Source organism: Takifugu rubripes, chromosome 11 (genome assembly GCF_901000725.2).
Source record: "Takifugu rubripes chromosome 11, fTakRub1.2, whole genome shotgun sequence".
Classification (NCBI taxonomy): Eukaryota; Metazoa; Chordata; class Actinopteri; order Tetraodontiformes; family Tetraodontidae; genus Takifugu; species Takifugu rubripes.
In genome coordinates this window covers 14518915-14534007 of record NC_042295.1, presented here as the reverse complement: position 1 = coordinate 14534007, position 15093 = coordinate 14518915, and the positions used below count along the sequence as shown (strand labels likewise).

The 15093-nt window shown below is 48.2% G+C and overlaps 1 protein-coding gene across 1 annotated transcript in view; it reads right to left on the bottom strand.

The window, feature by feature from the left end:
• slc8a2b (solute carrier family 8 member 2b) overlaps positions 1 to 11030 on the bottom strand; it is a 44279-nt gene extending 33249 nt beyond the window's left edge. The window contains exon 1 of the mRNA XM_003968703.3: positions 10911 to 11030. The gene's annotated coding sequence lies outside the window, so the exon portion shown is untranslated. The remainder of the gene's footprint in view (positions 1 to 10910) is intronic.
• Positions 11031 to 15093: the final 4063 nt, after the last annotated feature.

The window sequence follows — 15093 nt, the reverse complement described above, 5'->3', positions numbered from 1 at the left end:
GGTGGATGGATAGATGGATGGATGGATGGATGGATGGATGGATGGATGGATGGATGGATGGATGGATGGATGGATGGGTGGATGGATGGATGGATGGAAGGATGATGGATGGATGGATAGGTGGATGGATGGGTGGATGGATGGATGGATGGAAGGATGGATGGATGGATGGATGGATGGATGGATAGGTGGATGGATGGGTGGATGGATGGATGGATGGATGGAAGGATGGATGGATGGATGGATGGATGGATGGATGGATGGATGGATGGATGGATGGATGGAAGGATGGATGGATGGATGGATAGGTGGATGGATGGGTGGATGGATGGATGGATGGAAGGATGGATGGATGGATGGATGGATGGATGGATAGGTGGATGGATGGATGGATGGAAGGATGGATGGATGGATGGATGGATGGAAGGATGGATGGATGGATGGATGGATGGATGGATGGATGGATAGGTGGATGGATGGATGGATGGATGGATGGATGGATGGATGGATGGATGGATGGATGGAAGGATGGATGGATGGATGGATGGCTGCTCCTGTGCTGCAGAAGTCAGGTCTCATTTTCACTTCATCCACTCCACGGTGAAAGGTGGAATAATTAACAAGCATCATTTACTGAGCCCTTAAACTGTGTGTAGTTAAGGATTTAATCCCACTGCCTGATGGCTGAAAATGTGAGTTTGTGTTTTAGAGAACCAGAATTTGCATTTTAATAGCAAAGTGAGGACATTTGGGCTGGAAGTAAACACAAAGACATCAGCTAATCCAGGAAAAGGATGTCAACTAAAACAGTAAGTTCCGACTCTAAATCGTGCGTGCTTAGTTTTGGGTTTTAATCTATGTTATTTCAGCACTTGTGGACCCCGACTGTGCTTCTCGTATGCTAATTTCATTGTTTCATGAGAAACTCTGAGTCACAAATTTGTATCGCTGCTGGTTTGAATAATTTGGTGGCACTTAGATTCACCGCCTCGCAGCAACATGAAGGTCTCTAAAAGCCCATCAGCCTGACATGCAGCCAGGAACACCTGCAGGAGCTCACAGCAGGGGATCAATCGCTCACACACACACACACACACATGCAGATACCACACGTCTTCTGGGGTAAAATTAAACATTTTCACGCGCACATTCAGCTCTTCGCGCTTTTCCCTCCCTCGCTCGCTCCCCTTTGCGCGACTCCTCATTTCCTTGCCATCACACATTATCACGAAACAAAGCTGGTTTTAGAGATCGTTTCCTCTCATTGGTGGGACTTTCAGCGTCCACTCTGATCCACTTCAACGGGAGGAGAGGTGAAACACTGGGCTTGTACGAACGCTGGCTGCTTCGGAACCACTTGTTGTCCTTCCATGTTGTGTCACCGTCTCACAGTTAATGAATGTTTGGGAGTAACTTTTGCTTTGGAGATAATGTATAATAAATGGATCGATCCTGCTAAAGAAGACATAATGGACGTCTGTCCAGCTGCCAATCTGAAAGCTATTACAGCTCTTAAAAACATCTTAAATAACAAATCTCGCCCCATTATTATTCATGTAGGTGATAAAACTACTCACTCATATTTGAAGGAAGTCAAAATGGTTCATGTTTTATGGAACTACAACTGGAAATCACGGTGCCTTAACTCACTCTGGGTGTGGACCTCTGCGGAGCACGTGCACGCCCGTCAACGTGGCAGCTGAGATTAGTGACTGGACAGGATAAGTTGAGTCAAAGAAAAGAAGGTGAAGGTGCGCCGAGGGTGCAGCCACCATCTTATCTCACCAAACCACACTTCTGGCTCTCCCTGGCGACGGGGATGGAAGCTAACCTGGCATTCCATTATCTCTCCTCACCACATCCCCTCCATCTCATCTGTTAGAGCTGAGACAGCAGTAGTTAAACCCCTTACAGTGATTTTGTTTCCATTGTAGATCCCCTCACTACATAAAACACCCCGCGGCTGCCTGGCGTTCAGCCCGCGTGGAAATTAAGTCATGAATCCTCCCCTTTACAGCAGCGCCGTGCTCTGTGGCCAGAAGAGTCGACTGTGCAGGATTTTTTCTGCTCCCGTCTGTCCAAAAGCAACGGTTTGAGCCTAATCCTGAAAACAGAGAGGGCGTCTGCCCCCTGAACCCAAACTGGGAGCCGGTTCCACAGAAAGGGAGCTTGATAACTGGAGGCTCTGCCTCCCATTCAACTCTCTGAAACCCTAGGAACCACAGGTAACCCTGCACTTTCGGAGCAAAATGATCTGTTAGAGTAATTTGGCACGATGGGCTCTTTAAGATAGGATGGAGCCTGGCCAAGGCCCAAGCACAAACACGGCATTTCAAATCACACCGAAAATACCGAGAGCTTCAGCCCCTGGATTCCTCGGTGGGCTTTAATCTGAAGGTCACGCAGAGGGCACAAAATGCCTGTTCATCTTGTCAATAGCATGCTCTCCTTGCTGCAGTACCTTTGAGAGATTACAGCAGTGTGAGTAGAGGAAAAGGGGCATAGACGGAGGAGACGGGGGCTCACGCAGAAACGCCGTCCTCTTTATTTTCAGCACCTTCTTTTCCCAGCTCCACATTTCACTTCTTTTAAAGCTCCCCGGCCGCATCGATCTCCAGGATTCCTGTTTAGTCGTGTCACCGTCGCGCCCCAGACGGCGAGGAGTGTCAGCCGGAGTCTGACACGTTTGAAATACTTGCCGTCATAAATTCTGCCGAATCTGTGACAGGTCGGCGGCGGTTCGTCAGGCTGTGGTCGTGCACACGTCTCTCACTTCAATGAAGCATGAGAGGAGATGAGTCGGGCAGCTTGAAAAATGGGATTGTTCTCAAACACACGCAGAACAACAGAGCAAACGCAGCCCGAACGTGAGGCTGCATTTAAAATCATATATATTCATGTAACTGGCCTATATACGCTTTGAGGTATCACACAAACGTATACAAACTCCCCCACCCCCTCCCCACGTGAGGCCAAGTTCTTCTCACCGGAGTAACTCAAACACAAAGGAAAACAGAGTCATTATTAATTTAATGCAGCTCAACAACATGAGCTGTCCAAATGCTGCTGGTAGGATGTAGAATCATTACAGTAAATGAGGCTAATGATTGGATTAGCACCAACAGATTTATTACTAAGCTGCTGCCAGCGAGGAATCGTTATTTTTCTCTGCTTTTAAAGAAAAAAGAAACATACCACAAAGCTTTTAGAGCGGTCAATAGTTCCTTCAGTTTGAGTGAAGAACATTACAGAGAGAGGAGGATAGAGTCACATTTGATCTGTTTTACTTTACATTAGAGCGACGCCGTCGGGGAGATCAGCTGCTTTGGAAGAGTTCCTAAAGATCCCTTTAGTTGGAAACAACAGCCAGATTCCCCTCACTTCTCAGAGGTTCATGTGTTCGTCATCATTTACAATCTTCTGACACGAATAGAAAAATAAATATACACGCCGGCGGGTGCGCACACGCATAAATATCTTCTAAATTAAACTTTCTCCTGGAAGTGGAATTACATGTCATGAAATAGGCATGTTGTGCACCAGTAAAAGACCTGTAAGGTTAATAACATGAGGTCAAAATCATTTATACACAATCTCCTGCCGAGGTCCTGGTAATCAGAACCTCGGTTTGGTGCAGCAGATGCATATACACGTGCACCCATGCGCACACACGCTCTGTACACATGAGCAGCACAGCCCAGCTTGTCTGAACCTTTGGTGATAAATTATGGATGTCCTGATGGAAACCTAGACACTGTGGCAGCTTTGACTTGAGAGCAGGGCTGAAAAGTGGAGAAGCCGAGGAAACAGAGCTGCTTTGAGTTTGCCGTTTAAGCGGGAAAGTTGTATTGTGAATTAAATGATTGAGCCTAAGTGGGCAAATAAAAACATCGACATAAACCCGAATGTGGAGTCAGCCCTGAATCTAAAATAAAGCACAGGATGAAAGAGATCCCGTCCAGCGGAGGCAGAAATCAGACGCAAATCAATCAAAACCCAAACAGGCAGCTATATTTTCTGATTTTATTCCACTCAGAAGCCTACAGCCAGGGCTGGTTTGCCCCATGTGTTGATAACATGAAGACGGCTCCAGTAACTAGCTGAAGGGGATAATAATGAACCGAGGTACGAATGGACCAAGGAAGGATCGGGCCATCCACCCTCTGTAACTGAACAAAACAAACTCATTTCCAGCGCTCCTCACGCACGGCTGCTGTGCATCCGGTGGTGCGTTCAAGACTGTTGGGCATGAGGACGTCACCCAGAAAACAGTCACAAGTGAACAAGTCATAATCAGGTGAAAACAGGGGGGGGTGTCAGTGTTTCTGCGCAGCTCCTGGCTGCAAATCAGAGATGCAAAAAAGGAAAAGAGCATGTCTCTCAGGTTCAGCTCCGTCCCTGTTGCCCAGGTAAGCTCGCTGAGCTGTCAGACTCTGCTGCAGCTCCGCTCTGTAAATCACTCACGATTCTGCTCTTTTTGAGTTCCGGCTGGGAGGGGGGGGGGGCTCTCGCGCACTGCTTTAACTTCCAGAGAGCCAATATTCACTGAGATATTCAGAGCTGCCAAAAGATAACGCAGCTTTGCAGACTAAGAACAAGACACATTTCAGCCCCTGCAGCTTTCTAGCAGGGCTGTCGCCCATTTAAATAATCCTTTAATTATTTATCGAGTGCATCTGTTTGAAGAAAGTCGGCTGCAGCCGCTTCTTATAGGAAGTAAATTGCATAAAGCCGATGAGGCACACAGGAAACATCAGAGGTCAAGAGATGATGACGAGGGTTCAGCCTAAACTGTATGCTTAGTTTGTATTCTGGGATGCAAGAGAATATTATCTGTCAGTGTTGGTTTTGCCGCGTTTGTGTCGGTGTAAATGGCCGAGAGACACAGGCTGAAAGAGAGCGAGCAGGGGTGAGACTATAAGTGCCACTCAGTACCAGGCTGCAGCGCTCCGAAACAAAGCCTTTTGGGTTCCGCCTGACACTCTGAAAAGAACTGAGGGATGGTGGGATAAAACTGTGACAGAGGGAAAATAGAGGGGGCCACAGGGAACAGACACAGGCTTAGAAAGAGAACGAGGCCGCATAACAAGAGGGACAACAAACACTGAATCAGGAGTGGCCAGGCCCGCTGACCCGATACCTGCCTGGTGTGGAGGCAGAGGCAAAACTGAAGAAAAAGAAGCGAGTCCAGTGTGACTTTGCAGCGTGTTCGTGCTGCCTGTGAGCCGCGTGTTACAACGTGACAGAGCAGCATTTCCTCCTAACCGTCGGTCCTATTATGATGCCTGTACGCTCATTTAAACGCACATTATCGTATATATGTGGTTTCCAGCTCTTCACTGGTGGCCCTACTTTCTTTTTACTGGCCTCTGATTGTCACAAGAACAAGCTGCTGCAGGATGTTAAAGGAAATAACCGCCGTGTTCAGGTTCTAACAAGGTTCTAACAGAACATACACACCTGTGTGAGACTCCACAACAACGATGTGGCACTGCAGAAGAATTCCATTTGTGCCTTAAATAAAAGATAAAACCTACAGCTAACGACCCGGGAGATTAGAACCCAGGGTAGATGTTGACATCTTATATAACACCTTCGTCTCCTTGATCCCAAACAGCCAGATGTCCCCCGTCTCCCCCTCCACCCCCCACACACCCCTCTGCTGTATTCACACAGTGGATTCTATGAGAAGTGAAACATCCACAAAGCATTAATGACAATAATGTTTTTCTTAAATGAGAAGTTTCTGTCCATCAAAGTGAAGTAGATTAGTTATTTTGGGGTTTTTTTAATTAACGTAATGCAGCATCGTGCAAAATCCCTGCTCTAATAACACCACATAACCACACAATAGAGACACATTACACACTGCTGACGCGGAGCTAATCCGCTCTCACTGGGCTCACCGGGCTCACCGGGCTCTCTCCACCCACACCTGGCACACGCCGCCACAGCAAGGTCACGCAGTCAGAAGGATCTGCTGTGTCTTTCGGGAAACAAAACAGAACTATTGAAAATGGAAATTGATTCTGAGGAGACAGGGAAGGTGGAGAACTGAAATAGAACCTGCTACAGCAGTGAAAGCAGACTGCTGGACAAAAAAATGGGATGGTCCTGCCTGGAGCATCACGCCACGATGTTAGAGGGTCTGAATCATCAATTTGCAGCTTCCAGCCGGAGCCAATACTGTGATTTTTCAATTAATTAAACCTAACTGCTGTTGCTGTGGGGTAAATGATGAAAATAAGCCTCAGACGGTGCCGCACACGCAGGCACATACTGCGAGCATCAACACTGCAGGAGATGTTTTCCTATTTTAGAAGAGGAAGAAGAAATTGTCTTCTTACTCCTCTCCTCACGATGTAAATCTAGCGCGCTTATTTTAACTTGCTGGGTTCTTTACTTCTAAAAACGAGTCTGTGTGTGGGGTTAAATATATTTAAACTGTTTAGAAAACATGCGATGTGCAGTAGTGGCGAGCGCGAACAATTCACAGTCATTACTGGAGCATTGCATTCTTTACTTTCTATTTCTAAATGTAAATGTACCAGCAAAGCTGCTCATGATTATAAGCTGCTGCAGTACTTTGGTCCTTCTAGGACAGTTTGACTCGCAGCATTAATGTGGTCGTTCCTTCAAAGCGTCATTTTTGTTGCCGTGGCGCCCATCCCGAGCCATCCCGTCTCTCCAGTAGTCGCTTCCAACATGACCACACACACACACACGCACAGTGAACATACAGTGTGTGCAGGGTTCAGTGCACCCCACAGGGCCACCCACATACGGCCACTGGTCCCAGTCCAAGAACTGTGCCGCCAGCTGTCCCCCTATTGGCTCACGCACAGACATAATGCGTGCAAACGTGTGTAACGGTGGTGTCACTTCAACGTAGATCAACGTACGTGTGAACCTTCCTTCAATGTTGCCAAACCTCTTTCCAAACCATCACCAACCTGGGATTGCATGGGGTCGCCGCGTGACATCACAGAGGAAGCAGGAAACAGGGGGGCGGGCTCACTTCCCCGTTGTCAATCAAATGGAGGAAAAATGGAGGATGGGGGAGAAGAGCTTCTGAAGCGAATGATGTGTGAAGGAGAGATGGAAGGATGATGAATGGGATTAGGAGGGAGTGATGAGGCAGAGGCTGCTGCTAAATCAACATTTATTGTGTTTAAAACCACATAACCACCCTAAAGTAACATATCATAGCCATTACCTCAGCAACATAAAATGGTGTGTGCTTGTGCAAACTATGTGAGTTACTAATCAGGAGCAAACAATTCATTAAAATGAACCAAGATTGAATAGGAACATCTGACATCTGGTTATTTTATCTTGAAAGTGGACAAACTCTCGTTCAGTCAGAGCGGCGCTGCTGCTACAGGACTGATTACAGCTTCAATGACAACAGAAGTCACTGACAGGAGGGGGAGGTGAGTGTGGGAGCAGAGTTTAAGAGGGAAAGCGATGAAATGATGGTCGTGGACGGGGCCAAGGCGAGGGGAGGTTGACAGGAGCAATGAAAAATGACAGATTAAAGAGGGTGTGGGAACAAGAGAGTGTGTCTAAGAGGATGGGTGAAAAAGAAATACAGGAATATGAGAAAAGGCCAACAACGTAAAACTGACAGTAAACACACAAAACCAAAAGAGAGAGTTTAGGGGAGGAGGAGGAGAGAAATCTGTGGAAGAGGTGGAGGAAGTGAGGTGAAGAAGGAGGGAGAAACACAGGAGAATGGAGGATAAACACAAAAAAACCATGAAGAAGCAGAGGATGGGATATAAAACTGAAGGGATTGTGTTTTGGGAACAATGAGCGGTGCAAGAAGAGATGAGAATCGAGGATGATGGATGAGAAAGAGGTTTTTGAAGAGGAATGAACAAAGTATGGAAGAAATGGGTATTATGTCAGATGCAGCATGGTGGCAAATGGATGAGCCGTGGAGCCAAACCGAAGAGAGGACAAAAGAGAAGAGGATGATAGATAGAGGAGCAAAATGGAGGAAGGGGAGTCTAGTCCTGCAGCTGATAGTGGAGCTGAAACATCTCATCAGTTTCCCTCCTGCAGCACGCTTAAAAATCTGGGCAAGATGCAAACATGCAGATTACATTTTACCACATCTTATTAAATCATGCAATTAAATGGTGATCAGAGATTATGATGACTTTCCCATGAGTAGAGTCAACATTTAGTTTTAATTTTAGAGCAATTATCCCTAATCCACTAAAGGAAATCTGCAAAACTGGGGTATTTTCTCACCTGCTCAAACTGCCCCCTGTGGGTAATGTGATGCAACAAAGGTCGGGGGGCGCAGAACCCTCTGAAATATCAGTCCGCTCTCTGAAACTGCATCTCCGGGTAAAACAGAACAAGCTCTCACCACACATTGGGCTCTGTAATCCTCATGCATATTAATGAGCGAGTCTGTGGCCCTGGACCAGAATGAGGATGAGCGAGAATGAGAGAGGTCACCAACTCTAGAGGAGCGATAAAGCGGAGAGCAGGGCAGGTGAGAGGGCAGCACATTAATTCAGCGGTTAGCGTCGCGGCTAATTTGAGCTAGAGAAGGTGGAAGGATAAAGAGGGATGAACCTAGTAGTGAAGTGGCAGCAGTCTGATGCCAGAAGCAAGAGGAACCGCTGAAATTGTGTCTCCATTTCTCTGCTGCTTATACAAGAGCCTAGCACCAAAGGTGAAATACAACCCTCTTAGAATCACAATGGAGCTCATCCTGCCCCCTGCAACACGGTGCACAATGCAAAATAACAGAACTCCATTTCCAGGTTCTCTTACGCCTGATCCTCTAGAACGTGGGCTGATAAGAAATTAAGAGGCCGGGTTTACTGCGCGAGAACTGAGGAGCAGCTTCTCAGCAGGAGGCCACTGCAGCAGTTATTCTCCCCACGGCGCCCAAGCACACAGCCTGCAGTCGGTTAATCTATGTTACACAGACGCAACACTCTATCCCGACCTGTCTGTCTGAAGTCTGTCTCACCTTACCGGAGCCGCGTGTGCAGCCTCTCAACTGTTTGTTCGGTGCAGATTTAAACACTGACTTTCATATTCATTATTTCAACTCTCCTCGGGGCTTGTTTGTTTTTTTTTTAATTGGCCCTTATTTTTTTTATTTTTTTTAATCAAAGTCATCGGTGCACAAGATGGAGACACACACAGAAAGAGTGCCCTGACAACACCAGCCAGTTTGTCTCGAACAATGTAGATTTCTAGATCTGGGGACTTTAACTTTGCATCTTTTTGGGTGAACGAGCCTCTCTGACCGCTGCTGCAGGCTGTTCCCAAGTGTTGTTTCTAAATGTATGAGTGTGAGGTGCTGCACGATGGCCTGGGGCTGAATAAAGGTGCGAGGATGCAGAATACAGGGGGACACGTGCCTCCGTGTGACTGGGAATACGAGAATCTGCTAAATGCTTCATGGTTGTGAAATGTAATCCATCGAAGAGATGACAGGACGAGATGCAGCGGAGACAGGGAGAAAAGGTGGGGTCGGGAGGAGGGAGAGCACGGGAGGAAGTGAGAGGGAGAGAAAGAACTGCTAGATAATGGAGGAGAGGAAGATGAGACTAAGAGGAGGAACGCTGATGAATAATCTATTAGCCAATATAAAAGGTAAAGTAGAACATGAACGTGGCTCAGAGGAGGCTAAACATGTTGGCAGCGGTGTGTGAAGGGCCGCATGGGAAAATACCACACGCACAAACAGACCTCTATATTCAAATGAGCGTCCAGAGAGCCAGGAAAGAGGGGCCAGGGTCAGGGCAACAGGGGGGGGGGACAAAAATCAGATTCTACTTAGTTTAGCATTCTCAATCTTACAATTGCTTCTGTCTATTTTGCCTCCCAACATGGGTAGAGAGGCGTGGACTGGAGAGGGGCTGGATACTGGCGCAGTAAAAACAAGGGAAGCCCCAGAAAAGGGACAGAGAGAGAGAACAAGGAAAAGCCCAGGGAAGCCCCGCTGCAGCTTCTGTGCACAGGAGGAGGATCCCCGCTCCTCTCCTCGCTGCAGCAGCGCACTTGCAGCCTTACAGGCATCATCAGGACGGCTGCTGCCAGATTACACACTGCACGCATTAACTATCATCTATTTACGGTGCTGCCCTGTGCGTCCACTGTCTCGGAGAAGCCTCCCTTTCCCTTGCAGGGTTTCATAAGAGGGGTGGGGGGGGGTGGGAAGAAAAACAACCAGAACAAGTACCAGGTCGTCAGAAGCACAAAACATGTGGTCACGTTTGAAGATTCATATAAAAGCCAGAATGGGGATTTATAATTAACCCCCCACCCCCACCACCACCACCCCCCCCGTGCATTATTTCATGCAGCCACTGGGTTGCAGATCTTCGGGCTGGAACACAACACAGCGGCGCTCCCAGACTGCACAGATTCCCTCCGGGGCAACACAGGCCAGTAACGCTCATTAAACTGAGAGGCACTGTGGATGGAGGCGGCAGGCTGCAGCCCCAACCCCCCCTGTGTCCATCCCATAGAAAAGAAGAAAAAAAATCCCTGCATCATGCTTAAAATTTCACTCACGCTCCCCAAAGTTTAGAGGAATATAGGACACCGAGCCGCTCCAAGGACGGACGGAGGAAACGTTCGCTGCCAAGCATCGGATTTATTTAAACCAGAAACTCATCCAAAATGAACCAGGCGCCCCTGACAGACCAGGGGTGCGTTTATCCATCCGTCTGCGAGGCTGCGGAGCGTCCGCGGAGACGCGCTCTCGCTGGTTTATGGGACCACGAGTCAGCTCCACATGGCCGTGCGGGGCTGGAACCGCAGCAGCCAGACCCCCGCATGGGTCGTTCCGGGAGCTCCCACCAGCAAGTGCGCGCAGCAGACCACCAAAATGTCGCGGAACAGAGCAGAAGTTGGAAAGGAACGTCTCTTACCTGCTGTCGTAGTGCCCGACTGTGCTCGAAGCAGTGCGCATCGTATCTGGTGCTGGAAAGGAAACTGTCCTCGTTAGGAGCTCCGTCCCCACCGCAACTCTCTCTCCCTCTCTCTCTCTCTCTCTCTCCCTCCCTCCCTGCGGTCATTCATCAGACGCACAGACACTGTGCGTTACCGGGCGGGGTGCCGGGCGCGGTGCGTCCTCGGGGACGCGGACGGATGGTAGGATGAATGGAAGGAAACAAGGACGGGGAAGATTGGATGGTTGAAGGAGAAATGAAGGACATCATCAACATGAGGAGGAAAGGAAAGGAAAGGAAAGGAAAGGAAAGGAAAGGAAAGGAAAGGAAAGGAAAGGAAAGGAAAGGAAAGGAAAGGAAAGGAAAGGAAAGGAAAGGAAATTAAGAGAGGACAAGAGGAGCTAATTGAAAATTGATTGTGCAACAGGATGTAACAGGAGGCTTGTCAGCCATCTTCTCTATGAAGCCCTGAAAGCCCTTCGAATGAGACATCACATCGTACATCAGAAAACCTGGCGCAGGTTCCCCGTTTCCTAACCCGAAGGTGGAGGGTGGTGAGGATCCTAAGGGTGATGGGAGGATTAGAGGAGGACGGGGCATTCATCACAGTATTGACCAGGCTCAATTACTTTAACCAGTCTGCAGCGTTCCAGGCTAAGTTCTCACTGACGAAGGCTCGCTGAGCAGGCAGGAAATACAGGCTCGATGTAGACGCGCTAACGTGCTACAGTCCTGAAGATCGGAATCCTGAATCATCTCTTATGGTGGTTTCTGTTGTTGGCTGAAGAACCCTTGCACTATGCTCCTATCATTCTGACACAAGTTAGAGAGATTCTTCTTTCCCCTCCACTTGCTGTCAGGAATGATGCTCCTTTTTCCACCGATTGTATAGAAATGTGATGGAGTCCTGCTGCGGGAGCACAGGAAAATCAGGCTATTGTTGTGATTATGGAAATGACACAGGCCCCAGTGAGAGACTGCTCCACAAATATGTTGTCATTAAATCATTGCAAGGTCGAAGACGCGGGCGTCGCATATGAAGGGTGTTCATTTATTCATGCGGAGAAGTGGCCGCCTTCGGTTTCGGTGTGCTGGGGGCTTGATTGTTTCTTTGAACCTCTTCCCATGATGCTGTTTCAGGGAGCGCAGCATCCTCTACGCCGTTCATCAAAACCACGGAGCAGACACGGAACACGCAATAACTCGGCTTCAATCAGTGCAGCGGAGCGGGAAAACGCTGACTCGGCACTGGTGTCCAGTTTGACAAGGCCAGATGTGACTGGTGATCCAGAGGCAGCGTTCGACCCAGTTCTCACCTTCTCCAGGCTGATCGGGCCTCTTCAGTTTCAGCGTTACAGAACTATCAAGTCTTCACAGTCTCCAGCTCATGCGGTCATTAGCGTGTAGCATTAGCCAGCCAGAGGAGGTCATTTCTGTGTTTAGGGTCCCGACTTCACCGCGGAACCACTCGGTGCTGAAGGAATTCTGTAGATGCTGCATTGAATTGCCTATGGATGAAGACCTCTGTCAGCCTATATAGGCATAATAGACCGAATAACAGCCCAGCATGCAGCGCAACGTAGGGACACGCGCTCTCACGCAGGCACCAGAGCTTCGGCTGTGGGCCCCAACATCAAGTGTGATTGGACCTGAGATGGAGCGTGGCAGCAATTACCATCGTTACTGCAGCACGGCTCAACAGCAGCGGCCCACCAAGTCCGTTCAGCTGGAAACTGAAGAACGAGATGAAGAAACCAGGAAGCATCAGCAACATTAAGTGCAATCTATCTCAGGCTTACTCCAGTGTGGGCCAGCAGGTGCTCCGTCAGCGAATGTGTCTGGGCGTGACCGGAAGAGGAGAACTGCCATTTCCACCGCATCTGTGAAACAGGTTTCACTCAATTAATGTCAGACAATTCACCATTTTCCCCCGATAGTGCGCGTGCGGTGTCTCACAAGTGGTGCACCCCAGAAAAACCCAAGAGGAGAAAAGTTTGCTGTGATTCAGATGTTTCATGAGAGATCTGATCTGGTTTGGGTTGTGTGCAGCAGGGGGCCGGTTAGTCTGATTTGTGTTTCCGTGTGCTGAACAGAAGCAGCCATGTGTGGATATCACATCTGTCCTGGATTCCTCAAATGGGATTTTGATGGCTGCAGATGTTAGCAATGGCGCAGCTTATTGTCTATGGGTGGTAGCTGTGATAGCGTTGCTCTGTGGCATCCCCCAGGGGCTTATTTTAGGACCCATTTACCTTCCCATCCACACGTGTCTTTTTTGAGGGATATTCGCTCATAACAAAGCGTTGGTTAGTGCCAGGGACATCGTGACACCCACCCTGGTTCCAGTTCTGTTTCGCTCTGATCAGAACTCTTCATTCTCTTCTGCTCTGCCCACTTGAGCAGCTTGAATTGTGCCCAGCTGTCAGCTCGTGTTGGGGGGTATAAATGCTGAGTTTTATTAGAAAATCAGGGGGAAAAGTCCTGTGAGAAGCTGAGTCTTTGGAGAAAACATGGGCTGACTTCAAGCCGTACTGATTGTTCTGCTGTTTCTTTGCGATGGAAGTTACACGGACTAGTGAACATGACTACCCCTTTAAATATACTGACTAATTTACTGACTAATTAAACTTGCCCTCAGGCGAATGCTCCTGTTCTTATTTGTTACCAACATTAGCTAATGGGAAGTGGAGGGCTTGGCAAAACAAATGGGACTGTGGAGGCATTAGTGGTAAATTCTTGTTTTCACTGTCAAGCAGCTTTTATGAATCCCAGGTACCAACGTCAGGAGTGATTCTGGCCCAGCAGAACCCAAACACAACATACCAACAACATCATCGCCGACCTTCCTGCTCTAACTGAAGTGCTTCTGGAAGAGCAAACTTATTTTAGAGGTTCTAATTGGCGTTGCCAGTGAGCAGGCTGTGAGTGGGCTGAGGATCCCCCCGGAGACCTGACAGCTGGAGACAGGAGGTGAGACAGAGACACAGAATGGGGGAGAGACAACGGAAAGCCTCACAGAAATGAAGCAAAAGCTGAATAAATTCGAATAAACTCCTGCTACGGCTGAGAGCTACGGACAGAAGGGAGAGAAGAGATGAAAGTTAAAAGTGGAGGATCTTTGCCTTCTATTGGAAATCATTCCATCGACCTCTCAGCCACGGCTGCACAAAGGAGGGGTGACAGATTAAGGCTGCAGGGGAGGGTTTTGTCCTTCAGAGCTCCATTAGCTGGGCTGTCTGAGTGGTTCTTTAGTGTTTTGTTTTTTGTCGAGCAGGTTGACCCGAGAGATTTTGACACCTAAATCACATCTGCTTGATTTAGAAACAACAAAACTGGAAATAACTGCTGAAGCACACCCGCCTGTTCTCAGAGAAACTGCTAAAAATAATCATAAAACATTCAAAAATGGATTTGCATGACTATTTTGATGCTTATCAACACGATTATTTCTATAGTTTGTGGTTTTAGTTTCTCACAAGTGAATGATCCCAATCATACATTTAATAAAAGAAATAAAACCCACAGCCAGGAACCAGCAGATGACTCTCCATTTCTCATTCCTCTTCAGTCCAATTTACAATCTTTTTCCTGCTGGTTTTGACCTGTTCGATAGAATTGCTCTTGTGGCTGCTGCCCACTCTGTTCCTGACCTCTGGGAATCTGGGACTCAGCTCCCGGAATACAAATCACCACATATTTAAGAATCATCGAACTGTCCTGAATGGAGTGTAGTGACGTTGTTGAGAGGGTGGGGGGAGGCGGGGGGCGGTGGACGGCAACACAAAAGGTGCTTTTGAGATAACACGGGATTGTGGAGGGTTGGGGGAGTTGGGGGGGGGGGGGTGCGCTCATGTTTGAGCTCATCAATTGAGCCCTTAATTATATTTCTGCTGATCTGCAGCCCTGACCAGGCTCTTTATTGCTGTCGTGATCATAGCAACCTTTGTGTGCTTCTCGCTTTCTGTTGACGCAAGACAAGTGTGTGTGTGTGTGTGTGTGTGTGTGTGTGTGTGAGACCCTCTACCAAAGGAAAATTGTTTATTGATTCCTGTTCAGCTTTAGCTGTACTGAATTTCCAAAAAGACGTGCTGTTACGTGTTGGTACAAGAGGAGAGGCGGAAGCGTGCGTGCGTGTGTGTGTGTGTGTGTGTGTGGGGGGGGG